The sequence below is a fragment of the Anomalospiza imberbis genome, chromosome 14 (assembly GCF_031753505.1).
Source record: "Anomalospiza imberbis isolate Cuckoo-Finch-1a 21T00152 chromosome 14, ASM3175350v1, whole genome shotgun sequence".
NCBI classification, from domain to species: Eukaryota; Metazoa; Chordata; class Aves; order Passeriformes; family Viduidae; genus Anomalospiza; species Anomalospiza imberbis.
Window position 1 is genome coordinate 9,422,551 of NC_089694.1, and position 26,303 is coordinate 9,448,853.

The 26,303-nt window shown below is 40.8% G+C and overlaps 1 long non-coding RNA gene across 1 annotated transcript; it reads right to left on the minus strand.

Annotated features, from left to right (window-relative positions):
* Positions 1–24,823: 24,823 nt before the first annotated feature.
* LOC137482241 (uncharacterized) lies at positions 24,824–25,110 on the minus strand. The gene is made up of 2 exons (XR_011003949.1): positions 24,994–25,110; positions 24,824–24,913 (listed from the first exon to the last, which is right to left on the minus strand). It is a non-coding gene; the product is annotated as an uncharacterized lncRNA (long non-coding RNA).
* Between the last annotated feature and the right edge of the window lie 1,193 nt (positions 25,111–26,303).

Here is a 26,303-nt window from a genome sequence, read left to right on the forward strand (position 1 = left end):
TTCTACCCGCGAGATGATGTGGCAGTTTCTGGTTTCTACAACTGGTTAGCTTAGAATATCCAGGAAGAGTATGAGACATCTCACCCATTGGTTCCTTGAGATGGCTGTCATTGAGAAGGACAAGCAAGCCTGGAAAGTGTGTGATTGTCAGATCTGAACTTGAGTGGAGGTGGAGGAAAATCCACCACTCCAGCTCTGCATCCTGCCAAAAGGAGCCTGGTCCCTTTTCATCTTTCTTCATGTCCCTTTCTTGTTCTGGGCTTTCTGTCACAACATGTGCTTTTGTCCTCACAGCAGGAGGAGACAGAGAAAGCACTAGAAGAACTGAGTTCCAGTTTTCATTCAAAGCTCCCTGATACAGTCCCAATTTTTCTGCTAATGAGATGGAAGAAGTGCTGTAAGTCCATCTGTCAAGCTGCAAAATGTTGTGCTGCGTACATAGCATATTTTCTTGGTGGCTTAAAAAGTTGGGTCAGAGAGAGTGCAAAGGCAATGTTTAGTTATTAAGTGCCTGGATAGTTACTAGGTGGAAAAAACTGGTTTATGTTTGGAAAAAAAAGAAAATTTTCTGAGAGTGCAATCAGGAAAGATCAGCTGAGTTTAAGTGTTTTTTTTTAAGGACCATGATTCAAGAAAACACTGAGACCAAGCTGAATTCAAAATGTAGCAAGTTAAATTTCTGGCTTTAGTAATTTCCCTTCACTTTCTTCATGATACCTTCCTCATCCCCTTTCTACATCAATGTCCTTTTTCACCTTCAAGTTCCCTCACCTCCCTACTCTTGCCAAGGCAGGAACTCGGTGCTGGGGCACAGGGGCCAGAGGGAAGCTGAGGGCTACAGGTCACAGGCATTGGTGGGGTCAGAACTGCCCTTCCTCAGTCCTGGCAGCTGGAGTCATTCAGGTGATACATCACAGAGCCAGGAACACTAGGGTTCTGTCTAGAAACCACATTTGGCTTGTGGGAGCTTGCTCCATCTGGTTTCCCTTTGTTTGCAGGAGAGGCTGGTCCTGCAATGTTTGGGCTTTGGATGCTGCAGAGGCTGGAAAATAGCACATACTGAAGGGGAGGTCAGTCAAGGAAGCAGATAATGGGTTTGTGTAGTAAATCCTGGTCTGTTTTCCTTTCATTTCCCTGGCACGGCCATTTCCAGAGGGACCCATAACCATGAGAGGTACCTGCGTGTGCCACAGCTTTGCTGCAGAGCTCAGAAGTGATGAAAATCTGAAAGGTGGCAGTGAGGGTTTACTGCAGAGCTGTGCTTAAGCAGTTACCATGGACATTCCTTTGCAGGCATGGGGCTTTTCAGGAAAAACCTAGAGAAAAAATATTTCAGTTCCTTAAGAAAAAGGGAGTAACTTTAAATGCTTAGGGAGCAGAGATTTGTTTTTTCCAGATCTGGGCTTCCTTCATGCATAACAAGAGTTACTTTTGGTTTATACAGTTTGGTTTATATGTCCTCTAATTTTGGAGGACACTTTTATCTAGTGATTGCTAAAGTTTTGTTGTGATGTGTAGAGCAAATGGAGTCATTTTCTATTGGGAAAAGAAATTGAAAAAAAAAAAAAAAAAGCATTTTTCAAATAACCCAGTTCAGTGGGATAAGGGACAGCTGTTACCATGAACAGGAACATCTCACTGAAGCTGCACACTAGGAGATTTGTGGCTTTATTCTTTCCTCTTGCAATTTCTTCTGTGCCAGACTTAGTTGCTTCTAGAAGCAATGTGTTCCATCTCTTTCTGCACAATTTAAAATGGGGATAGCCGTGCCTGCTTTCCTGCAAGATAAGGCAAAACTTGAACTCTCTGGGTCAGCTCCTGCTCACTCTGTGTCCCATTCTACCCACCTGCCAGGCCAGAGCTCCCTGCACTGGAGTTTTTCTCACTCACTTGGCACATCCTACACCAGATGCTTGAATTTATTGCCCTACTGTGTTAAGGTTTTCCATAAGGAATGGCCTTTTTCTTCCCACTTTGTCTCTTTGAAGGCCATGTTTAGGAGAGCTGGATTTATTCCCCTTCCTGTAACTCCTTAAATGCTAAGGGCTCCATGTAGAATTACTAGTGTTCTCTGTCTTGTAGGTTTTGGGAAGTGAGATTTCCTAGCACATGGAAAGATCAGACCTTTAGAGGGACTGCTGTGATGTGTTATGTGAAACACTTTGGTTTCTTTTCTTGCAGAGCACATTGTGGGTCATATTGCCCTGAACTGTTCTCCTTCTATCCACCTGCTGTCTTAAGCTCATTTCCTTGCACTGAGAAAATATCTGGGAAAGAATTGACTCAGAAAATAGTTCACAGTGATGCAATTCTCTAAGACTTTATAAAGGTAGGAAGAGATATTTAAGTAATATATTAGTTTTTTTGGACACCTCAACCTGAACCTGTAGCTGTTTTTTCACTGGTACAGGTAGATCTGTCCTTGTTATGCTTGTCTGAGCTCTCTGAGGAACGTTGGTCACAGATGTTAGGATGTACTGTAGTGATTTATTGTGTAGAATGAAGCAGGGGAGAGCAATAAAGGTTGTTTATAAATTGGCTCTCTAAGCACTGTTGGACTGTTGCATTTCTGCAGTGTACTTCCCAGTACCTCATCTGCATGTTCAGCATCCAATATTCAGGCTTACTTTGCACTTTTTGTTGTTTATTGGCCTGCCAAAGGAAGCGTTGGACCAGTGTTGTGGTAGAATATCTGCTTATGAAGCCACTAAGGAGAAATTTTAAATCATCTCTCTGCTCTGTATTGTAAATTAATGTTACCCAAGGTAAACATCTTGTTTTAGTACAGTATGTCTCTCAATTTTCAGAACAAAACCCATACGTAACTCTGTTCCTTTCAGTAGGTCCCTGTAATAACAAATTGCTGGTGTTTCCCTCTATACATTAATTTTTGCCTCAAAAGACAATAAACCTGTTTGCACACTTAATAATCTGAAGAAAAAGTGATCTTCTGTTCTGTTGTATTTCCTTTCATTAGATATTTCAAACAGTTCTAGATGTTTCATGAAAATACATACTAATACCTAATTCTTGCCTTAAAAGTAATTTATGTCAATATGAAATCGACTACTCTGGGATTTTTTTTGTTTCTTTTCTTTTTTAGCACGTATTACCACCATAATTTTGTGATATTTAAAAAGTGGAATCCTTTTTAAAAACACATTCTTACCTGTGACTTGATCAGAACTTTAAGACTTCATTGACTGACTTTCCTTTTCTACAAACTCAACTGAAGTCATTGCTTGTCTTTATGTTGTCATGTGTCATCATAGCAGTTTGAGGACTGGCAATGTGTTAATTTCCTAATTAACACAGATTATTCCAAAGAGTGGGATTGTAATAAAACTGCAAACCACCCATGGGAATGAGACAGAGGACAAACCGTAGAGTTCAGACGCAGAAATCACTGTATAACAACACAAAGAAGAATAATTTTATTCTAAAAAATAATAAAATTAAACCGCCTGTGGCATTCACCCAGTGACACAGGCATGTGGCACAGCCAGCAATGAGCTGCCTCGTCTGAGCCCCCGCGGCGACCAGGCAGCCCCAGGCACTGGCCATGGTGCTGACTGAGGTGTGCTGCTGGCAATCCTTGTCCTTTTTTCTGCTGCTGGCTAAAGCCAGAATGTTGTGCTGATTGATTTAAGAATAATTTACAGTGATGTATTCCTGTTGATACATTCATATCCTGTAGTGCATTTTCCCATTAAATTCAGAACATGCATTTTTATAGAGTATAGAACCCATTAAACCCAGGGAATTGTCAGTAATGAAACAGTGCTTCTCACACAAAATACTAAAATAGGCTTTTGATGCATATAAATTCATATAAAGTCTTCGTTGCTCCAACTGAGCCTTATAAATGCAAATTATGAACCATTTCTTATGTGTGTCAGATAAAGTACTATCTAAACATGTTTGGACATCAGAAGTGTTCATTTTTTGCATTCTGTTGTAAATCTGTTCCTTGACAACGTGGTAAAATACAAAATAGCAGAGACATGTAGTTAATGTTCATTGGCAACATTTTTACATATTTGTTGTCACAACTGAATTAACTTATGTGAAAAACAAAAAAGCCTTCAAGTGAATTTAAATTATTACTTGTCATAGAGTATACGTATTTAACAGCCTAATGGCACTTTCAGTAAAATCTATACTACACCCCCATCCCGTGGGTTGATGGCAATGACAATTAACCAAGAGAAGAAAAAAAGGCATAATGTTGTCTTTTTTGACACCTGGGCAAAGAGAAAAGACTAAATTCACCTAGTTGCAACTTTTTAGTTGCTGCTTCACAATACTATGTTATCAGTGCAGAGATTCTCTGAAAATGTTGAATAATCCATTCCGGTTTATCCTTTTATAAACACACAAGCAACAAAAATTATTTCTTTTAATAAAAAAAGAAAAAATAAGATGGTATAACACACCATTAAAAGAGGTCAGTAACTGCTATAGCCCAGTTATAAACCACTTCTTTTCAATGATAATTGTTCTTTTTGTTCTTGAGACATCGTTGCTTTGGCTGAAATGTGTGTTTGGATTATATTGCAGAAAACGGTTCTGGTACTGAAACACAGTTTTCCATGATGAAATTGCTGGGTGAATTGAGGTGGCCAATTTTGTCCCCAGTGATCTCTGTTCTGTAGCCTCTGTGGCTTTTTTCTGTCCCATGTACTCGGGACAGGTCAGGACCAGATGCAGGTCAGGCAGGGAAGTCTGGGCACCCACTGGGTCTCAGAACCAGTTGTTTACGTGCTGAGAATTTGATTACTTTGTGCTGTGGTAGTAGTTGGGACAGAGTTTTGTTGCTAAGGACTTGATTTTCCCAAGTATGTGTTTAGCAGCCCAAAAGGCCAGTGCAGGCCATCCCTAGCCCAGCAACCTGCTGAGTTACACTGTCCTGGAGCCTTGGCTGTCTATTGCTTGGGCATTTTGCTCACACACTGACAAACTGAGTAAATAGCCCAGAAGTTGCAACTGAAAGTGCAAATACTTGGTAGGGTTTCTCAGACTGGTACAAGGCATCTCAGCAGAGCAGGGAAAACCATATTTTCCTGTCTTAGCCTGAGGGTTGGAAGCAGAAGTGGGGCAGGGAAGAGTGAGGGGAGAGGTCTGAAAAACTGGGTCACTGCCTTAGGTTCCCTGTTGTGCTGGAGGGACCCAGGAGGCTGGGATTGCTCTCCAGCCCTTGGAGCAACCTGCACTTGTCCCCTTCATTTAGATGAGGAGCTGTTCTTAAGAATTAGGTGAGAACAATCTGGCCCCCATTAAAGTTTCATCTCAGTTGCTACTCACTGTGGGGTGACTTTAACCCAGGCGGCTTCTGCAAAGATGCTCATCTTCCTCTCAGTGCTGTTTTTTAGTATCAGTCATAGAACTGTAGTTATCTGGGTGTTCTCTAATTTTGTGTGAACCCAGATATGTAGGGTTGTTGCCAGAGCAAGGAAAAAACGTGGTTTAAATGGTGATAGAAATATTCTGCTTTTCTCAATTGGATTACCTGAAGATGTGAAAGAGATCCCTCTAAGTTCCTTTTACATAAGAGATGTTCTCTCCCCATGGCTTGCATTCAAATCTTAACTCATGTAACATCATTATAAGTGGAAATTACTCTTTTCATACCTCCATTTCTCAGCATGTGAATACTTCAGCCCAGTTAAGCATGTTTGAGATATTTTTCTCTTTCCAAATTGTGTTAGTAGTGTGCACTTCAAACAAGCAAAGTTTCCCAGTGTTGCTGCACAGGAGTTTATGGAGATTACTTTTAGGATCCTCTTGCTGCTCTCATGCCTTTGTATGAAATAGCTCACAAAAGAGACTGGGTCCATTGGCAGCCTGTGGAATTTGGGCTCACAAATCTGCAGGGAAATGTTGTTATTGCCAGCCAGCATAAGCAGTCTCACATGTGATGCAGAATAACACAAGGAGTTAGATAACAATCACATTCACAGATGCTGTTTCTTGAAAAACAAGTTGTAAAGGACTCTTGAAGATGCTAACCTTACACTGTACTTGCCTGTAATGTGGTTTTGATACTGGAGCAGAGAGAATAGCAAGATGAGCTATTAGAATTCAGCTGTACAACTGGCAGGAAAAGGAGCGTGAGCTGATTCCACAGACACTTGCTACAGCCTTTTGTTCTTCTCCTTCTTTGTGTTTTGCTTAATTAAAGAGCACGAATTTAACCCAACAATGTCTGTATGAGTACTGCACACTTCTCTGTCCTAGGCCTATGTGTAATACTGTTAAGGTCCATCTTTTTGCAGATGGCTGTTAGGTAGTTGTGTGCTTGAGATTTCAGATGGGGCTGGGCATGATTAGTGTAGACTGCTAGGCAAACAGGCAGGAAGGATTAAACAACATGCTCAGATCACTTTTCAGGCTCTTCATCAAGGCCCTGTTTATTGCTTCAAACAACAAAAGCATCCTCACAAAGCAGGACAAAATGAATTGCCTTTCTTCAGCCAGTACAGCTGCCAGCTGCCTCACTTGCCTGCCTGGGGCTGATGTCAAGAGTCACCTTGCCCTGCTGACCCTACAAGTGAGTCCCTTATAAAGTAGGAGAGACCTGGCTCCACACCTGGACGTGTGGCAGATGTGTTGCTGGGTTTTAAGATGCATACCATGAATGCGTACAATTTATATGTAAATAATCCCTAATTATCAAGCTCTGTAGTTAAGAAATATTCAGAAGGAGTTATAGAGTGACTGTGTCTTCTTTCTTGGCCAAGGAAAGGCATTTCCAGCCATTTCATGAATGGCAACTCTGCTCCTAGCTTAGGAAGTAAATTATGTCCCTGATGTAAGGCCATATTGGTATCTCTTTGGATTTTCTTTTTCAGGCTAAAGTTGGTTCTGTTGTAAATCTACCACTTTCTAGAGGAGAACAATATGAATTTGGTTAGTGAATATTATCATGACCGTGTCCCTTTAACAAATATAACAGTGTAACTAGGCCTGCAACAGTTAATTAGTTGGAAGCCCTTGGTAATGAATTACCTGAAGATATTAATAGCCTGTTCAGGAGGAGGAGAACTGGCACTGTTATTTAAAAAAAAATGTTTGTAGAAATGTTCCTTGTGTAAAGTGTGTTATCATAGTGCTGCATTTCAAGAAGAAATGTTAATACAATTTTTCTGTTGAAATAATTTAATTCTAGCCCTGCTGGTTCACAGAAACAACATATTTACACCAAGTAAATATTCCAAAGTTTTCTGTAATTAAATTGTAGAAGTTAGAGGTGAAAAGTGTGTGCTTATTCCTGCTCCTCATTCCTTTCCCTTGCAGAGTTGGTTCTTCTAAAAATATATGCTGGTTTTTCTTACTGCAAAGGAGTTTTCTTATTTGTTTTGTACAGAATGCATTAGAATCTGACACTACTTAAATCAGAGGTTTTCATTTTATTGAGTGATGATTTCTTTCATAGGTAATCAGCAATAATGTTAAGCATAACAAGCAAAGAATTGGGAATTCTCCTTACTCTGGCTCAATTGAGCAGTGGGATGGGGGAGTGTGTCTTCCCTGTGGAAATTCCAATGGGCACGGAAATGCAGACGGACCACGTCCTGTCTCTGCGTGTCCTGCTGCCTGAACACCCACGGCAATAAGCTGAGCATCTGACCAGTAAACTCTGCTGTTGATACCAGTATTTAGGAAAAATAGTAATTAATTAACATACAAAAGTCATATTTTCTAGGTGAAAAGGGGAATCTCGTATTTTTCCTATCATTACTACTGCAGATGTCTGTTGTAGCTGTGATGATGAGGAAGATCTCAGCCTAACCCAAGGGGTCATTTAATGAGTTACAGTGGCATGGGCTAGCAGAAAAGTGGAAGGGAGGGTACAAGAGACCAGAAGATAAGAGACAAACAGTGGGGATGAAACAGTAATTAACTGTGTCCTTTAATAAAGGCTAAGCTGTCAGAGAGGCTGGGGCAGGTGGTGGTGGAGCCCTTCCTGGGGAGCTGGCCCGTGTGAGGGGTGAGCCCACGTCAGGGGCTCAGAGAGGGCTGGAGCCAGGCAGCAGGATTGCAGCTTAGCATCACTGCTCTGTGGGCTCCGTAGCTTGGCCAAAGAAAACCCGGGACACTGTTCTTGTGTGTTTCTTCCTCATTTGCCGTACATCCCCCAAAGTGTTTTGTTTTGTTCTGTAAGTGCAAACCCTGATTGTAATGCGTGAAATGCCTCCTGCACTCACTCTGTGGGTTCCCAAATACAGACAGCACCTCTGCGTGTGGCTTGCTGGGTCTTCACACGAGGTTATCCACTTACTGTAAAGCTTAAAGGGAAGTTTTTCTGGCTCATTCAAGCATTTACTTGTTGGTTTGAATGTGTTTGCGTGGACTTAATAAAAATAACAGCAATTAGTAGGATCTTTCTGAGAAACAGAAGTGATCTTATCAAATTTTGGGAGGAGGTTAATGCTAATGCAAGTTATTTGTATGGCTTCGCACTGAAGAGTTTCAATTTGCAGCATGAATAGTTCAATTTCTATTTAGGGTGCAATTCCAGAGGAAGTATAATTACAGTTAAGGGGTGTTACAGAACTGGTGAAGCTTTAGGTTAGGAAAACACAGGAGATATTTTGTGGAAATATTTTAGGGTTATGCCTTGCTAAATCCAGAGGAGGTATAACTAAATGGAAAAACAACTTACTGCTCAGTTCACCTTTAAAAGTATGAATGAATAAATAATGCTACTCCTGACTTTGTTAACTTTATTTTTTAAAATATCCACCTCTTTTAGAGCCAGTATGTATGTGTTTATATGATTTTCTAAACATGCAAACTATAGTTAGTGGTGCCTAAAAGAGAAGTTAAGTCTGTCATGTTTGAGCTATTTTTGTTAACGAGAAGATTATTCAGTACCATCTCAAAGCATACATACATAAATCTACTTACTGGCAGGACTTATTCATTGAAGTGGGTACAATTGATATTCATTTAACGTGGACAACATTTGAAGAAACTCATTTTTCTTCCCTTTCTTTCCCATTTGTTTTCTCTTGCACAGAATGAACACTTCATAGAGATTGTGATCGTCCCCTGTACACACCTGTTCAGTCATGCTGCTCTTTGAATCCACCCCTTTACACCAACCCCTGCTTTTAGCAAAATATTGAGATGCAAAGTTGTCAGATTGCTCAGTGTCTGAAACGAGCTGCTGATTACTGTTGCCAGTGTTAGCTGAATTACACTGTTAAAGGCTTTTGCATTGCTTGTTGATACAAATATTAAATGATGGCTATGCCACAGTGAAAAAGGAAATAATTCTCATTTTGTGACACATTTCTTCCAAGACAAGACAGCAAAAAAATATGTGGAAAACATCTATATACAGAGCATATTTCCGAGTATCCTTTGGTTTCTTAATTGTTAAATTGTTCAAATAGGAGCCCTCCCTGTTGCTTCCAGCTCATCATACCACTCTCAACAACAAAGACAGAGTTGATGAGGCTAAACCATCAGCCAGAGCTTCATGAGCTCATATGTGACTTCAAGCCCTGTCTGTCCTGACATGCTTTAGCCTCTTGTTGAATTGGGCCCAATAAGAGAAATGAATCAACTAGGTGGCATAGCTGTAGAGAAAACAGATCAGCCAAGTATCTGGGAAGTAATTCATGAGAAGAAACACCTCATGGCACTGTACATGTGCATCTGCATCTGTTTAGTGTCTGCTGAGTGTCAGATACTGCTGTTTCTCAGAGGTCAGGTGTTTCTCTGTGCAGTCTGAGCCCAAGAGGTCTGAGGTGGTCCAGGGTTATTGCAGAAAGATGACTGTGATGAGCCTACTATTCTGAAATGCTTTATGGCACTGGATAAAGCTGAGTGGAAGGCAATGCATGGAGAGATCTCAGCCTCTGCAGGTAATCCTTGTGTCATAACTGTTAGTGCAAATGGTGTTTGGGACAAGGACCAAGAAGTGGTTCAGTCATGTATGAATGCTCAAGTAAAATCTTCATACTGCTTGCTCAGCAAAGGCAGTCTTTAGAGATGCAGCAAGTGAGGGAGTGATTCCAGAGAAATCACACAAAGGAAAATGGGCCTTAGTTAATTTGCAAAGCAACGACACACTCAAGCTCTCCATGCTTTCAGCTGTAGCTGAAAACATCATGTAAATGAAAACAATAAATGGCCAGGAAGCTTGTGTGCTGCTGAGGCACATCTGCTTACTTCCTCGCTTGCTTTGGTGGTGCTGTATTGTTTCTTGCATTCCTTTGTATCGGTTCTGCTGCAAATACAAAGGGAAATATCTCATTGTTTAACAAGAGCCATTCACTACAAGCTGATAACAAAGCCTTCAGCAGGCAGGCACTCTGCAAAGCCCAGAAATGCACTGCTGCAGGTTCATCTACAGCAGCAGGGAATGCCACAGCAGCATGGCCCAAGTGTTCTACATCTCTGTTTCATTGCTCCAAGACTCTCTCAGCTGAGGGAATTTTCCCTATGTTCAGTAAGTTTGATTCACCTGGGACAAATGAATAGGGGACAATGCTCGGTGCCTCTCAGACAGGCAATGTTGAGTGGCTTCCTGAGCACATGTGCTGGAAAGAAAACTCTAATGCCTGAAGCTGCTGATTTTCCTGCTTGATTGTTACTGCTCCTGGGCTGGTTTTGATGCAGAAGCCTCGTTGCCCCCTCTGCAATCTACTGCGTTCCCCCTTCTGTTTCCTAGCTGGCTTAATTTTTAACGTGGCTGGTACACCTCTTCTCTCCCATGGGAGGTGCTGGTGGTGGGGTGGGCAGCTGGCTCTGAGGAGGTGGCCTTGGACTGGGATGTGTGTGAACTGGGCTGCTTCAAAATAGCTTAGTGTGGGAGAAGATGCCAGAGATGTGATTGGATGGCTTCCTAGCACAGCTCATCGAGAGTGACCCTCCTTACTAGTTGCCTAAGTATCTGCTGGATTTTGTGCTTTCTAGTGTCCACCAGCATGTCCAGTCTGCCTCTGGACACTGGGACAGAGATGGTGGTGGTCATTTTTAGCAATGACAGAAGCTATTTGGTTGGTGACCTTTTGCTTTATGGCTGTGTGTGATGTTATCTGTGTCTGGGCACTCTGTCACTCTTGTTTGGAGTGACAACATGTATGGAGAGTAACCATGCAAAGTGAAGCTGTAAGAAATAGCACAAAACCATGATTCTGGGAGTGACCTGCTGCTGCCCCTTAGACCCCTTCTAAAGCCCATTTCTGTGTTACAGTAATACACTTGGGGAAAAAAATCTGCCTTATGTGCTTTATTATTTGTGAATGTCATTCTGAAATACTTACTGGTACATTTCTGTCATTTAATAGCCATTTAATGAGATGGGATAAAGACTTTACATTTTGGCTTTTGCTTTCAATCTAACAGGCACTGTTGGGTGTGGTAATGGCTCTGGTAATCAATTTTCAGTGTCATGTGACTGAAACTCCAGTGAGTGTGTCTGCTTTTGGCCAGCCATAATCTGAAGTTATAAACACTTGAAGAAGTTGCTTTTGTGTTTCTCACTTAAATTTGTGCCTGTTATAAATGTAGGCCTGTCAAGCAACTCTGTTGTCAGAAAGGACAAACGGACATCTGGAGTAATTGAATACTTGTTTATTTTTGTGAGCTTTTTGACATAATGATTTATCCTATACTTTAATACTACCTCTTTTCATTCTCACTACTTTGTATTTTTTGCCTGATAAATATTTAAAATAGAGTAGAAAAAAATTCAAACTGGAGGCAAGTTGTAACTTTTATGCTCTATTAAGACCTGAAAAAATGACAAAAAAAATCAACTGATGTGGAAGAAAATATAATGAAAATGTGGAACTGAATAATGACATTCTCCTTTCCAAGGATAGTCCTTAATGGATTTGTGTTTCCTTGTGAAATATGTTAGAGTGCTGAGCTCCCTTGAGGAAGAATCTCTTACGTCCCAGCCTGGAGAAAAGGGCACAGAACTCATGTCCTGGGTTCTGTTTTAGGGTCTGCACATGTCACAAAACTGGTGTTATGTGTGTAGCTTTACGTCTCTGCCTGTTTCCTCACCCATCTCATCTCTTTGGGATAATTAAAACTCAATGAAAAGTTCTTACAAAAACATTCTATGAAAATTGCATATACTTGAATTGGCCAAATATTGAGTAATTTCACTTCAGTCAGTCTGTATCAGCAAATCCCATTCTGCCAGCTTCAATTAATCTGTTCCTGAAATTTCTGACAGCATGTGAATGTCTCGGCTGCTTTCTGTCTCTCCGCTTAGCACATGAGAGGGTGATGGACTAAAGGCTCTTGTCATCCCCTTCTGATGTGGTTTGGCAACAGATGGCAACAGGTCTTTGAGGAGAATGGTGCTGTTGCTCCTCCAAGCCCCAGTATCATGTTTCAGTGCCGTCTGGGAGGGGTATGTGACATGAACCTGAACTGGCTTGCAGCCTCAAACATTCTTTTATCAATTAGCAGAGCCAGTGATGGATTTGACACAGCCTTGGGAGTGTGTTTTTGTGTCCTGCAGTATTATCTGCTGTGCATACTGATGATCTGCTCTATGCAGAAAGTTCAGGCACATGTAAGTCAAATTTACAGTAAATTTTGTATTCCCATTGGGTACACTGGCTTTTGTTTATTCTAGGAAGGCTAGAATACAAACCTTGGTGCTTTTACGAAGCACAGTTATGCACAGTATAAAACAAGGTAAAAATTGCAGGTAGAAGCCAACAAAGCAAACTTAATTCAGGCGAGATTTCCCAAGGAGTGTCTTCAGTGCAGTGCTATCCAAGTGCTGGATGGTAACCAGGTGATGTGCTGGGAAGTTCTAGTTTAGTTAATGTGATCAGTATTTCTCTGCTGCTAGATGGAGAAAGAGCTGACACTGGGACTGGCCAGGACATGCCAAGTATATTAGGGGTTCACCTTTGCTGCCACTGAGCTAGCAGTTTGCCGTTCTTGCTGCAGCACCTGTCCTGAGGCTCAAGATGAATAAAGGATGTGTGGTTTTGTGGAAGGAGAGCCTGGGGAGTGCACAAAGCTAGATTGAGGGTTAACAGCTGGGGTCACATTCCGGTGAGTAGGCAGGAGAGATGAAAGGGCAAGGGGCAGTGCCATGTTAAAGTAAAAGGCTCAGGGGATGCTGGGATGAAAGGTGTACTGAAGCTTAGGTAAAAGCAGGTGCCAGGACTGTGATGTCAGTATTTGCTGTGTGCAATTCTGGCTTATGTGTCTCAGCTGGGTCAAACTGGTGTGCAAACCCCAGTGCATGGAGAGGGGCCTTTCTGGCTGTGAGGAACTGAAAACAATCCCATCAGTGCCCAGACTCACATCTTAACATGAATATCTTCAGTTTGGTATTGGTATTTTTCCTTTTTGTTTGCTGCCTTATAAACAGTACCCCACTGAGAGCAACAGTTTTGATCTTCATCATCCTCATCTTGAAGGAACATTCACCAGTCTTAGTCATGCCTGGTCCTACTCCTTCACAGCCCTTGGATATCTCCAGGAGTGCCAATAGAAACTCCAGTATGTTGGCCATCTTTGTTCTCCTGTTCACCATATGCTGGGACAGATTTATAAAGGATTCTATCAGCATAATCACCAACCTGGTTTATGGCATCAGCTATTCCAGTTGGCAGCACCAGGTGCTTCCCCCAGTCTTCTTGCTTTTTTTTTTGTTTTAGCTTTGATCACTGCCCACAAAACAAATAATCCTCCTATGACTACCTAAATGGCTGCCACTTTGTTATCACCATATGGCTTATCCCTAAGTGCCTCATCCACAGTTCTGGCACTGCTGAGCCCACAAGCTTTTCTGCCTTTTTCTCCCTGACACAGTGCTATTTGCCCTGTCTGGGGATATGGCTGGAGCAATTTCTGACAAGGCAAAGTGATCTTGGCACTGTGTCCTTTCCTCAGACATCTGTGAATTCCTCATTTTTACATAAATAATTTTATCATACATGTCTCTTCTTTGTAGTAAAATAGGCTGGGACATAGACAGGAGTAGCTGGAAAAAGTAGTCTTACTACTTAAATTAACATTTTTATCTTTGGAAGACATCTTTGACAATCTGTTGGCTGTCCCTTACTCGAAAAAAGTTTTTATTCGTGTCAGACTGCTGTCTCTATTAGGGTTTGCAATAATAGTCCCAGCTGAATTTGTATCACAGACCTTGTTGTGTTTCAGGACTGGTTTTGTGTTTTTTCTTTGTTTAGAACAGCCATTTGGGACTTACTGTGTTATTTACCATAGAGATAATACACAGTGATACATTTTAAAATGCTTTTTAATGTGTTTTCTGGCAAATTGTCTACTGTTGTGCTAGGTGTGAAATCATCTAAAGGGGGACAAGCGATTTGGCATTTGTGCAAGCTTGTTGATTCTAACATTTGCTTTAGATTAGAACAGTGAATGCTGTCTCCAGTGGAGAAATGCTTTACATTTTCTCAATGGTATTTTAAAATGGAGTATTGCTAGTTTGAATGAGTCAGCTGAAATTACAGAAAATGTTTCCTTTAAAATAACATCTGAATAGAAGCAGCTGTCATATCACACAGAACCTGAAACAAAGCATAGCACAGGACTTGGTTGACATGTAATAACCCTGCTATTAGATTCTATAATGTTTTAATTTCTTCCCTGGGATATCTTTTGTGCACTAGGAATAATGTTATTTGCATGTGAATGGAAAAAGCTAAATTATATTCCTAGGTTCGTGCAAAGGAGCTAATTTCTAACACTGTGATAGACAAACTTCTTAATTTTTATTTCTAGAATCATTGTATCAGACTAAAACTTCTCTCATTGCTATCAGTGTGTTTGTCAGCTGAAGTTCTGAGCTCATCTAAATATTGTATGAGGTTTAGTGAACAGTGAAAATAATCTTTCTAAGACCTGTCTCACTAGTGGATTAATCAATACAATGGTTTCTCTTATAGGAAGTTATTGGTAGTCACCATAGTTTATGGTCATCTTTCTATTTACTTTTGGAACTACCCTCTGCAGCTCCATTATTTCTGGTTCGTTTTAATTCAGTGAAGATGCCCTGAAAATTTTGTAAGGTAGGCATATTTAATTTTGTTTGGGAAACAAACAGGAAAAAATCCCAACCCGGAAATAGTATTCTCTATTGGAATATTTTGATGTTATGACGTAACATGAAATATAATTTTTGGAAGGGCAATCAAAATGAAATCTTGAGTGTGTTTGAAATCAAAATGATCTGGAGGCATAGCAAACACAAGGCGTTTTATTTATTGCAGTGAAGCTTCACAAAGAAAGATAAGAGTGTCTTGGTAAACAACTAGCTTTTAGATAGCAGATAAAACTGTAAAATGAAAGCATGGACTGGTGGACAGAAAATGTTATGTGTTTATTCTCTGAGTTACATTATCCATTTCACAAAGTGAAGCAGCAGACTGACTTTTCATCTCTCCTGTGGCTAAATAAAATGCCGGCTGTATTTAGTCAAATTGTCATTTTAGATTAAACATTTCCAGGAACTCAGCACAGAAATGTAATCAACACACTGAAAGCCTTTCCTGAAAGGGGAGAAAAGGATAATGGTAAAAAATGAGTGAAATAATCAGAGCAACATTTCTTTTATAATATTTAAGGCTGGCACAAAACTTAGATGAAGAAGATCATAATCTCCTCCTGCTCTTGCTGAAGGTCTCATTTGCTTAAAAGGAGGCTACTTCTGGGTTTTAAAAACTTGCCAAGTGTGCTGCACTGAAGGCAATCTGCCTCTAATATTTTTAGTGGAACTCTTTGCTTTCCCACAACCCTTCCTTAGTGTGGTGGGGATTTCCAAACCCAAAACTGAGGGTACAACACAACCTATAGGAAGAGGGTGGAGTGCAGAGTAGCTGTTGTGGCCAGCTGATTACTGTGGGCTCGTTGTCATTAAACAAGCTCAGAAAAACCTGCTTTAAGTCTGTATGGATCTCTTAGCACTAAAGCAGTAGGGCTTTGCTGAGGTTTATTAAGTGGTCAGGGTGAGCTGTGTGCTTTTGAACTTAGTGTGCACATTAGAAGCATTTTTTTGGGGTTAAAAAGATGGAGGTAAAAAAAAAAATCTGAGAAATAATGTGGGACTGTACTGAGGCTGTCCCTGGGCTTGACTTACTCCATTGTACCTGCATGTTGTCGAGAGTGTATGATCACCAAGTAACCCGATGGAGAGCATTGATTCAAGTTACAGTCAATGCTGAAAAAACCCCATCAATTAAAGATGGAGGGGAAACCTTCCCCTATAAAGACCATAAATGGTTTCATTTGCCTTCTAGGTGTTGTTTTATTTAAATAAATAAAACAAGTAATGTCGCAGGAATTGGATCAAGTACAGTAAAGGCCCCCCAACAATTTTTTTTGGTCATAAATCTCAAAGATTTTGATCTAATATTTTATATGTCTGTTAACTGCCCATACTCACCTGTGCCTTTGCTCTAAACAGCCTCTTTGTCACCAGGTGTTAGAAACAGAGGGAGAAATATCCCCAAAAGAAGATGCATAACACAAGGCCTGGGAGTACATTTGATGCCTTGGAGTGGCTACCTAGAACAGCGGCTAGACAAGGTGAAGAAAATAAGCATAGATATTTATTAACGGCCTTCAAAAGGTACACCTTGGGCAGTCAGAAGTCTCAGAGGCTACACTCAAGCTGGACAATGGTCATGAGTTTTTCAGACAGGTATAAGTTTGGTCTATGTACGTATCAGGCATTAATCCTTCAATTATGGCTTCAGGTAATGAAGTCATAAACCCCCAGTTTGCTACTCCCCAATTCACTTTTGTTTATGTATTTCAGGGCCTGAGACTGTAGGGTGTCCTTGGATCTCAGGCCCAGAGGGATTGTTTTTTCTGACCAAAATGTGAAGACAGTTAACTAACACTTTATATGGAGTTTAGAATTATGCACTAATGCAGTACTGGATTTTAAAATATAAAGGCTGAAATCTTAAGGCATCATATTCTGTAGAGGACACGATTTAAATCAGTGGTGTTCCTGTTAGTGTTAACATGGTGGACGAGGCTTTCCAGATACAGGGAATCCTCATCTGCCAACAACCAGGCAGAAAGGGATGCAAAACAAAAGGAAGTATAGCATAGGTCAGCTCCAGTCAAGGAAGGGAAATGAACGTTTGAGTACCAGCCCCTTGGCCCTCAGTGTCTGACAGCTCAACTGGTTTTAGAGAGACAGCAGAATCTCAGTATTGCTACACTTCCTTGTAGTAGGGCACAAAATGGGGGAGCCTGGTTGTGGCACCTTTGAGTCCCCATCCAATTGTAAGCTTTGCTTAATGCCTATTGTCATGGCTGTGCTTTGTCTTTACCTGGTGACTTGCTTGCCCTTCAGAGTTTGAGAAGCTCTATCCAAAAATCGAGTGATGGCTGCCTTGCTATGTTTAGCTCCTTGGCTAAGATTCTCAATACTTTTCACACTGAGTATTTTGGTAATTCTTAACCAAATAAAACTCCCCTTCTGTGTCTACTAATCTACCTTCCTGCCCTTTCACTTCACTACACAAACATTATAGATCTAGGAGACTTTAAAGCTCTTACATTACTCCCCTTACACTCTTGAACTTGCCTAGAGGATTGATTATTTTAAATATTCTTTTCAGTCCATGACCTCCCCTGATGCTATCAGCCCAAGGCACATTGCTTGCTGTTGAGTTATAACACTCCAGACTTGAGCATGTTTCTCATGTTTTTGCTGCTGATGCTGTTAAAGGAAAGGGTAGTTAGTGCCTGGTGCACCAAAATTGATGCATTTCAATATGAAACTGGGGGCTTGCACTAAACAGAGAAATTTTGCATCTCATTTGGTTTAAATATTTCTTTTGAAATTCTTAAAAAAATAGAGAATATTTAGTGTGTTAGTGTTGTAGGATAATTGCTGTGTTTCTTCAATAACTGCTTGATCAAAAACATTCATAACAATTAAAAACAAGACAACACCTTTCATTTTTCACACACCTTCTAGGCAGATGGATCCTCAAGCCCACAGCAAAACTATACAGTGTACAAAAGAATTGTTTTATCTTTGCTGACTTCTTGTTGCCTCGGGGACACAATGTAGTAGTTGTTTCAGCTGAGGATGTGTTAAGCATTGCCATGCTGTGGGGAGGTTTTATCTGGAATTTTCCCGGGATGTGTGCTGATGTTGTTTTTTCATTTCTGCAAAAGGCCTCAGTACTTCAAGAAGCAGATTGATCTTGCCTCAACCCTCACTTGGGAGGAGAGATTTCTGCTCTGCCTTCTGCTCATGACATTTTCTTAGTTGGCAATATATCCATTTTTGGCAAATATCCAAAATATCCATTGTTCTCCTTCCCTTTTCATCCTGGCATGTGGGTGGATATGAGTAGGTGCTAATCTGTAGCTGTAAAGGCAACACATTATGGACAGAAGAATAATTTATTATGAAGTAACAAAAATCTTTTCAGTTCACAGTGCCATTTTTCATTGATGTAACAGTTATCTACAACTAAAAAATAAACTAAAGAGAATTTGCAGTTTTGCCATGTATGGGGAAGGTTAGGCTCGGACAAAAGTGCAAAATAAATTTATTTTACACTTAAAAAATTAAAGTAACCAAAAGCAGTATTAAGTCACTTGTGCTAAGTTTTTAAGAGAAAAAAAATTGAAGTGTACACCAATAGAAGGGAATTTGTGCTCAAGTGCCATTTACTAAAGGGACACTATTGTTGTCTGCCTTATCCTATTGTTATATGAAATAAAACATCCTTCATCACAAATGTGATTTTTTCCATCGACATTGTGAATCAGAATCAGAAATTTATTAAGGAGGAGACAAGAGAACATCATAGTTTAGAGGGAGACACTTGAACACTTGGTCCATACCACAGTCATGGGTATTTGTGCATCTAAAAAGTAATAAAATTTCCATATTGAATAATACCCTAAAATAATTCTATTTTCAGTCAAAACTAGCTGTCTCCTCGCTTCTGAAAAGTTAGGGACATTACATGTTGATAATTTTATTTTACATTTGTTTTATATTTCCATATATTTCAGATACTTACACTCAGGGGCTTAAACTGAGGTGGAAATTTTTCTGCGCAAATGAATAACTCGTAGGCACTGTTAGTGTCCCTTCAGTGACCTCAGTAGTGATCGTGTGGGCACATTTGCTGGTCAAGTAACAAGTGTTGCAATTCATGTACTTTGTGAATTAATTCAGCTTCAATAAGCAGAAATTGCTAAATTATGTCCAATTATCAGTAGAGGTTTTATGAATCAAGATCTTTTTTCCCTAGAGATGTGACTGGCTAACAAGTTATCTGGCCTTTTTAAAGGAAAAAGAAATGGAAAAATTGGGAGTAGGAGATTTTTGCATTCACAAAATTAACTCATTGTCTAAATTTTATGTTGCAGCCACAATGTGGTGAGCATGTTTAAAAACTATATCACGTCATACATACAGTGAATCTTGCAAAATATATTGCTAGCTTTATGCTTGCCATTATACTGAGTTGTTGCTTACACACCAGATAAATCAGTCTTTCTATAATAAGGATTTCCAAAACAGGCCTGAGTTTAATATGTTGATACCATACAAATGGCTGGTTTGGGTCTTGAATTTGTAGTACTTACATGGCTTGAGATAACAAGCACCTGTTGTATAGTCCTCAGTTACAGTGCAATAGATTATGTAGCTGTAGCAGCTTGCAGGTGTGTATGCTACTTATTTTAGTTAATAAATTCTCATTGCTACTTTTTTCTATATAAGATTGTTGGTTATAGCCAGAATTTTATGGTTAGGAGCACATATTTTTTTCTAATGGATTCCATTATAGAGAACAATTTGCCAGGCTGCCCTGCAAATCCTGCAGATTTGATCAGTGCTCTCCAGCAGTGTCACCACCAGAACAGTTTATCAGAAAATGGAATGGGGCAGTTGCTCATGAGCTTCTCAGCTTTTCAGTTAATTTCTATTTATTTACTTGCTCCAGGACTCAAATTTTTTCAGTGTTTCATATGTTGACTCCTTCCCTCCTGCTTCTTCTGACCCCTTTCTTCTACATAGACTTTTACAGAGAGATTAGAGCATCTCAAAGATGTGCTTTTATGAACTGACTGATTTTTATTTTCTACCAAAACTGGAGCATCTGGCACAACAAATTCCCCCAAAAGATTCTCGGGGCAATGTTTCTTACAGAAAAATGTAGAAGGGAAGGTGCAGGCACTGATGGTTTGATGATTCAAACCATTAAACACTTTCTGGGTTGGGTGTTGTACTTTAGGCATAGCAACTCTCTAAGTTTTCAGTAAAGAATTGGACAGGAATATGCTGTTCTGCAAGTTCTATAAAACCCCACTGTTGCAAACAGTTATAGAGCTCTTCTTTTAAGTGGATAGTTGTCTAAGGAGAAATGAGCCCTGGGTAAAACAGTCCATTAATTTAATCAGCTTATCACAAAATCCTGCCAGTCCCAATATGGCAGAGGTAAAACTCAGTGAAATGATTGCCTTTTTGCACAGTGGCTGCTTATGAGCTCCCAAGAGGCTGCCTGCACCTCCTGAGCCACGCTGCAGAACCTCCCTGCAATGGTCTTTTCACTGTTTCCCTTGGCATTAAATTTTGAGACTTACTAAATTCAAGTGAGTACATAGCTTATTCAGCTGTCTCACCACCACATGTATTTATTGTTTCTTTTGTTTTCCTCCCTTTTAATCCTTTTCTGAGACTTTTTGAATGATAAATGAGTGCTCTAATTAGCTATTCAGCAAAGGTAAGAACTTCTTGAGCTCTACTGGCTACTGAAATTCTTTCTTGTAGTATGTGTACTTCTAGCCTGAACATGATTTATGTACTGTAGAATAGTTACTAAAAAAATCTCCTGCTTCATGAGAGGGGAAATGTTCTTTTTACTTCAATAGAAAACATTTTTCCTATGTGTTTTGCAAAATGTAACTAATTTCTTTTACTCTTTCATTGATTGGATTTTGCAATTCAAAGCATCTTTTACCAGTACACTTGTATGTATTAAAGCAAAACAATTTGTCTGAAATGAGATGCTTCACGCTCAATTATATCTAAATTTCTCATCTACAACTCTTGATTTCAATCTCGGGTGTCTGTGCAGCTATTGAGGCTGAAACAATGTAGAAAGGAAATGCTGTTATTTTCAATTTGTAGCAATTATACTCAGAGTGTGGCAGATGTGGTGGTATTGAGTTTGTGCACATGGTACAGGCAGGCAGCCTGTGGAAAGGATGGCTGATCTCTCTTTTACCTGTGGCTGTGTTCCTGAGTATGGACTGCTGGACAGGATGTCTGAAAACAAACACCCTCTGAGCACAGCACTACTCTGATGTGCAGTTAAATCCTCCATGCTTAGGACTTAATCATTATCAGAAACAGGACTTCAATCTATGTTTATCATAAAAGATACGGCCCTGATTTAAGAAAGTCTTCCCACATAAGTAGATGCTTAAACTCTGCTCTAATATGAGCATGCTGAAGTCACTGGTATTATGGGTATGTGTCCTTTGAGGCAGATTAGCAAGAAATCAAGAGCATTACTGCAGCCTGGATGAAACTACTCCCAGTAAGTCTGTCATACTCAAGAAGAGCAAAATACCATGTCTTGATTTAACTATTAGAGAGAGTCTGGAATTGTCTACCACAGTCCTGCCTGGAATTGAATAGATGCACACTGGAGCTGGAATCCTCAGAAGAGTGTTGGGAAGCTGTAAGTGTATGCTGCTTGGCTGAACTGGAAGTTGTCAAGCCACAACTGGCATGATTATTATAATTGATACTCTGTGTCATGGTTTGACACTGGCACGATGCCAGCACCCCCATGAAAATATACTTTTTAAAATAATTGTTGTGAGATGTGATCAGGAACAGAGCAGAGCAGGCCCAAACTTAGTAACTAAGGAAAGAACTTTATTAAACTACTACTACTATAAAAACTACAAACACTAAATCCTGGATGAAGACTTTCTAAAACACCCCTCCCCCTCCCACCTAATTCTAAACAAACTCAACAGTGAGACACCACCCAGGATCCTGATCAAGTTGCCACCCTTCAGATATTCGAATACTCAGTCTTTCAAGGGAGACAGGAGTCTCTCCTGTGCCACAGACCCCCCCCAGGAAACACAATTGCCACCCTTGTGTTTCCATCTCACACATGGCGACCGCCCGGAGAAAATCTGCCATGGTGACACTCTCCTTTCCATGTCACAGTGCTCTCACCACTGTGCATGGACAGACTGCTCATAGGGCTCCTTTAAGAATGCTTTGCCATGAACCAAAAGAGACAACAGTTCAGTTTCTCATTTTGGGACTACAGTCCCCCCCATTTTCCCCTGGGGCTGAGGGTCCAAGAACAGAGGTCTTCTGCTCCTCTTCTTCTTCCTTGAAGATAGAGGGCTTCTCCACACCTTCTCTCTACTCCTCTGCTGGTAATCACTGAAACAGGTCTCCTGGCACACTAACGCACCACCCTAAATGCAGCTTCTGTTAGGAGAATTTGGTTCAGTCTATGGCTAACAAGAGAAGTCCAGCCACAAGCCACTCCATCATCTCCTTCCAACTCGAGAATTTCTTCTTCCATCATCTCGGATCCCAGACTGTCTCTCTTCTACTTCAAATCAAGGAGGAGTAATATTTCACAAAGCCTTCATTTCTCAGGAAAGGGTTAAAAGCTCAGACTCCCTGGACGGCTGATATCTCTGCCCAGCAGCCGACTCCCAAGGCCAAGGTTGGGCGCCTTCCCCCCCCCCCCGCTTCTCCTCCGCGCCGGCAAAGTTACAGGTACCGTCCGGACTCTCTATCTCTTCTCTCTGGGGGGGGGGATGACAAAGACATCTCCCCTTCTCTCCACCCTTCCGTCCACAGGACTGGCTCGGTTCCAGTCCCTCTACCCCTCGGCTCACCTCGACCAGGCCGCATGGCTTCCCCTCCCCCACCCAGCCCCATGGCTGGGCAGGGGAGGTCCGCACAGCACCCTGACCGGAACCAAAGAGAGCGAGCTCTTGGGAGTTCTTGCTTTTAACCCCCTGTGTTCTCAGAGGCGTATCCCTATCTTCAGTGGTCACTTCAGGTGCCAATATCCAAACTTGACCACTGATTGGTTTGACCCAACTTCCTGGAAAAAAAAAATCACTTCCATGTCAAACCACGACACTCTGGTAGGACCTGGAGGGCTTGGTAAAATTCTAGAACCAATTATGGCTCTGTTCTAAGATAGGAGAAAATGTTATTTTGTCCAAATATAATTTAGTGTATGATATTTGTAAGTGACCTTGGAGTGGGGTGTGGAAAGTACAGCCCTCTGTGCTTAGTGCTCTAGGCCTGCAGGGCAGTGCCCCATGATGCTCTCTCTCCTTCTGAAAACTGGTCTACTAAGTGGAACAGCTTTGAGACAAGGAACAGAAAGCAAATGTCATCATCATATGCTACAGCCCCACAGTGGGAAGGTGGGCTTGGAAAACGAAGGTGGCGGGGAGATCATTCAAAGCATAAAATGACAAGGCTGACTACACAGTTTAGGAGTTCTTTAGGTCTCACCTTCCAATTAAAGGTGTTTTCTGGAAGGCAGGCAGGCATGTCTGACTTGGCATCAGGAGGTGGAACTGAAACCAGTTCACCATGTCCCAGCTGAGTGCAGTGTTCTTGTGGAGAGGGCACAGGGAGGCTCTGAATTTCCCTGCCTCCTTCTGTGACCCTTCCTAAGTCCTTGTGTGAGCCTGTACCCCTGCTGTGGCTTTAGTGGAATGCTAGGCTCTGTTTGACAGTCTGGTCAAATCCATGCTCTGGGAATAACTCTTGTTGGCTTTGAAGCAGTGCTAGTCAAAAAGAGATTCTACAGCAAATTACTTCCTGCTCTGGGGAACACAGAGAGCAGCAATGCTTGAGAAAATTCAGGGCATTGAACTGCCTTGATCTCCCCACCCTTCAGGAGCATCCAGACTGAGGGCAAAGTCCCCTGAAAGGTCAGGAACATTCCTTTCTTTTTGTGCAGTGTTTCTTCAGGCACCTGGAGTCTTGCCTCACTCTTTGTTGCAAGTCAGCTTAACTTTGTACCAAGAGACTGCTTGATTTATAATGCTTTATTTCTTTGTTCCTGTGGCATTCTCTTCTACTCTTGTCCCTTCTCATGAGTTCTTTGGCCAGGTGGTCTTTGTTTTAGTTGCCATCCCACACAGAACTCAAATTTTAAGCAGAAAACAGATTTATTTACGAAGAGAGATGATCCAAGTGTGTGTCTGTTGTAACAGAGACACCCAAAGCTGTTTCTTTCTGTGTTGATCCTGCCCCGTAACTCTTTTGAAGAGTGGTTCAGAATAAGGAATGGAAAGGGTGAGGTGTACTATAAGTATGGAGTTTGCTCTGAGTCAGGCTGTACAGAGAGTTTATATGTTGTACATTGATTCCCAGGGCACAGTCAATTTTTGTTAGTCTTCTGAGTGCTCATTATGTTGGCAACTGTGAGCATCTATGAATCATTTTGAGATTACACTACTTTTGAGTATGAACATAATGTAATATGGGCTGTTAAATTAAGCATTGCAGACTGTAAAGGTAGCTATGGGCCAGATTTAATTCATACATTTAATGGACAAAAAAAAGTTTCAAAGAAGCAAACTCCTGCTGATCAGGTAATGCTAAGTATAATTAAGTTGCATTCTGTTAAAGGAAACTGTCAGCAAAATAAAATGCCAGGTAAGGTGAAGAATACAAAAAGTGCAATTCACTTCTAATCTGAAAAACTGCCGGCTTTCCTGCAGCTTGTTTGTTCCTCAATCATTCTGAAGTTAGATGAGTAAAATAATTAAGCTTGGAAAGAAATACAAATACATTATTACCTTCCATTTTGGGAAGCTCAGGGTTGTATCTATTTGTGAAGCAGGAGCTTCAACTCCATGCAGTGTGAAAAGAGATTGTGCCATCTAATCCCTGTAAAAGCAGAGAGGAGTCATGTATTAAATTGCATTACAGAAATACTAATAGAGAGTTTTCAGTTTCTTTAGTCATACCATTCAAAGGAAGCCAAGTGCTGAGAACGTGCAAATCAGGTTTTTATGCCTAGACTGGTGTTCTGCAGAGTTTCTGTTTTGGATGTTGCAGAGTCTCCAGTACTTAACGTGTCTTCTGGATTAAAAAAAAAAAAAAAAAAGCTCAGTTGTATTGTCATTACGATTGTCCAGATTAGAAAAAAATTCCAACCAAATGGAATTTTAACTCTCTTACCTAGAATTTGAAATTATCAGGGGCTTTTCTATACTATAAATTTATTTCTGTTTCATCCCTAGAAATATAGTTTGCCTCTTGTGAATAGGAAGCTGTTGGGTTGTGTGAGGAGTTTGGAACATGTTCAGAACCTTTAATTTTTCTTTAACTCTGAGATGTTCTCTTCCAATAGTATTTCATTGCCATAAGTATGTTCATGATTGTGGGTAACCCTGCCTTGTAAAAAGCAGAGGTGAGATTTTGTAGAATTAACTTTCAGATCCTCCAAGTGTAATTGCTGCCACGTGTTATTACCAAGAAACCACACCCACCAACCAAACACTCAACAAAAGAAATGCCCTCCCTCCCAAACCCCTGAAACACTCTAAGTGGTTTGGGCTGATAGTTTGCTCGAAGCTTTCCTGGTAGAGGCAGAAGTAGAAGAATAGTTCACTCCAGAGTTGCATCTTATTCTTGGGGGTGTTTATATGTACTCTCCTCTCTGGGTCTTATTTGAAGGAAAGTTGAAGTGTGGCAGAAGGCTATGAAAAGATATCATGTTTTGGTGTATCTTATGTCTGGCAACACTCACAAAAATAACAGCTGTAAAGGAGCAGTTTCATGAGTTTATTTCAAATTCCTGTGTTTTGGTGACTGTATTTTCCTTAGTGAAGAATTGCTTTGCTTTCACAGATGGAAAGCAGGATAAAAAAACTATTGTATCCATCACAAAATAGCAAGTGTAGCACTAGTTTATAAATCTTACGAATATTGGGAGACAAATATTTTCAAGGATTAAAATACTACTTATTCAGCTATAGCAAAGTGGGAAAAATACATAAAGAAGATTCTTCCTTATTTTATTAATGAGAGAAAGCTGAGGAAGAGGGGGAGAGGAGGCAGCAAGACAGAAGAGGGCCTGCAAGAGCTGGCCATAGCTGAGGAGAGGCTGCAGGGATGTGTATGAGGAACAGGTCTAAATTTTACATTGAAGGGAGCACACTGGGAAGGGAGAAGAGCTACTGATTTAGCACTAAAACAGCTATATGGAGATGTGTGGGGACCACAGGAAAGAAGGAAAGTGAGGTACGTATCTGCTTCACATGGAGGTGACTTT